Raw genomic sequence first — 2,836 nt, forward strand, 5'->3', positions numbered from 1 at the left:
TAAGGGCACGATTTTCTGCATGGCTACCAGAGTCACCGTGTCTGTTGTTGGTTAACGCAAAGTCAGAGCGCTAATGCGGCAGGATGCTGAGGTTAAACACACTCATCCATTCACCTGTCGTCACCGGTTCTGTTCCGCCTTGACGATCAGCGGCACAGATAATTAGCCAGAGCACGGCACCGAGCTTGCGCTAAATTAATTCTCTAAACAAACAATGGCAAAGCAGGCACCACCACCCACAGGGAGGAAGAAATATTATTCTTGAGAGCTGTGTGTGTGTGTGTTTGTGTTACAAAAGTGAGAAAACATGGTGTACTTTGATGTATAGTAATTTTAAATTATCTTTATTTAGTACACATTATTTAGTATTCCTCTTTTTAGCCACCTTTGATACAGCAGAACAAAAAGCAAAATGGTTAATACCAGAAAACAGATTAGCTACACTCTAAAAATGGCTGGGTTATTTTTTAACCCAAAATGCTGGGTTGAGTCTGTTGGGTTGTTTTGCTGGGTTATTTTTTTACATTTTAAACACTTTTTGGGTAGTTTCAGTTTTCTAGGTGTTGGGTTAAAACTGCTGGGTTATTATGTTGGGTTGTTTGAAGAGGCTCACGTGCTTCGCGCCCTTGATGTTTGAATGTGCTCAGCAATGGTCGTCGTGAAAGGACAGAGTCACTGAAGCAGTTGTTTCAAGGTAAGTGTATATGCTTTTGTGAACATTTCATGAATATAAACAAGATTATAACATTTTGCGAGTCAGCAACGTGTTAATTTATACTGACTAAGACGACGGGTGTAATTTAGAGGAATGACGACTGTTACCTCAGATCGCCATTTACACAAATTGACTTGAATAATCGTTCTAAGATGTTTGATATGGCATATTAATAAAACAGATGTTACAAAATCCCCATCACACGGTTGATTACGTTAACTCATGACAATTTCTGTAAGCCTTTAACAAAGCGAGTCAAAACCGGTAACGTACTGTACAGAGTGGACCTCCGCAACCCACTTCGGCTTTTTGTGTCACACACGCGCATAGTTTTCCCTTTCCCAGCTTAACAAGCGATAGCGACGCTGTTAAATTAAATTTAGCGACAAACGAAATGCTTTCTTGTCATTCGATATGTAAAGACAGACCGCAAAGGGCGAGGCGCGAGCAGAAGCACATGTTAACTTTACCGGCGGCGCCGCGGCGGAGGATCACGGAGCCGTCGTCTACGCTGTCACTGAGGCAAAGACAAGAAGCACATTCACTTCACAGTCGGTACGGCAGGTAACGCGTCGATAAATTAAAACGAAACAGCGTTTCCAAGAACCGGTGTCTTATATGTATGCTTGTTCCTCTCTTTTAAAATGAAACAATAATTTAAGTGTTTGAATATGAACTTGAAAACATAAACGTATTTGTCACCAAGACGGAGGCTGCGTGGAAGTGACATGTTAACAAACATGTATATGTGTACTGTTATATGAATTTAGATGTGTTATTGAGTCGTATTTAGTTACTATTTTATATTCATTTCATAATATTTTTGGGTTGTCTCCTGTGATTTCAAATGTATATTGACCAACCCTCTGATCTGTGGCTGATACTGTATCAGAGATATTATGTTTTTAGCAGAGATCAGATGTGATGTTGTTTTCCAATTCTTTTTTTTTTAGAGTGTGCAGAGTTTTAACGTCCATCCATTGATGAGGCTAGCAAGACCTTCAAACAACTTCAGCCAGTAAGTATAACATTTAAAAATTCCTATTTAAAATGTATTGGGAATGTCTTAATTATCTGCTGCATTTTAGTTCTGCAGCACTTTATTCTTTATAGTCAGATCATCCTATTTGTCAGTCTGTGTGGTTTGCAGCCTTTGTTGTTGGCAAAAAAGTTAAAGGAGTGTAACACCAAAGTCTTATGCAAACTGTAAACAGGCTATTGCATTTTTGGAAAAAAAATCTCACACGTGGTGGTAATGCGGCCAGGGATGCAAATGAAACCCTTATAATTTATATAAAATATATAATTCACTTGGCCCACATGGTTTTCTGAATACTTCAATCTGATCATTCAGTTCAGACCACTAAAAGTGTTTTCCTCTTTTGTAGATTGCAACAAATGTGGTGGAATTTCTTCTCTGGGCAGAATCCCCGAAACCCTTTCCTTTCTTCCTGGCCATGGGAAACATGCAGCAGATCTCTCAATCTTTTTTCTCAATCAGTCTCTCTGAATACGGAAGTGACTTAAACTGCAATTCGGCCAAGATGGCGACGGCACGCACCGCCTACTTTAAGCTTCAAAAATGCTCTTCACAAACCAATAGGTGACGTCACAGACACTACTTGCATATTTTTTACAGTCTCTGGTTTAAAGGCATTTTAAGTGCTTAAAAAAAATAAATACCCCAGGCAATGTGCTTCTATGGGAATTCCTGTAGTCTGTCATTTTTCAAATGGATGAATCCCCTGCTGTTCGATTCCTTTGTACATCTTTGTTCGCGACGAGTAACTTTAATAAATGAAGTATTTTTAGTCAAATACATTCCATTCTGTGAAACTTAAAACATTTGTTCTTTAAAAAAACTTTACACATCTATGAATGATTTTACTTTTAATTTAACAATTACATTGTTTCTTTTTTACACTGCTGTAGTTTTGTTTATGTACATTTCAGTATTTCATATATATACTGTAAAATTACAAATTCTGTCTTAAATTCAAACGAATTGATTCAACCTGTTACATTGTTACTTCAATGTGCATAATTTATGATATTTTATAAATATATTTATACTTGGGTCAGTAAGCAGTCCTTTAAATGATTTTGCAACTTACAACTGTA

At 37.6% G+C, this 2,836-nt stretch overlaps 1 long non-coding RNA gene across 1 annotated transcript; it reads left to right on the top strand.

The window, feature by feature from the left end:
• The first annotated feature begins 435 nt into the window (after window positions 1-435).
• Window positions 436-2,532, top strand: LOC141353366 (uncharacterized). The gene is made up of 3 exons (XR_012360461.1): window positions 436-694; window positions 1,669-1,733; window positions 2,104-2,532. It is a non-coding gene; the product is annotated as an uncharacterized lncRNA (long non-coding RNA).
• The last annotated feature ends 304 nt before the right edge of the window (window positions 2,533-2,836 follow it).

The sequence above is a fragment of the Misgurnus anguillicaudatus genome, chromosome 3 (genome assembly GCF_027580225.2).
Source record: "Misgurnus anguillicaudatus chromosome 3, ASM2758022v2, whole genome shotgun sequence".
Taxonomy (NCBI): Eukaryota; Metazoa; Chordata; class Actinopteri; order Cypriniformes; family Cobitidae; genus Misgurnus; species Misgurnus anguillicaudatus.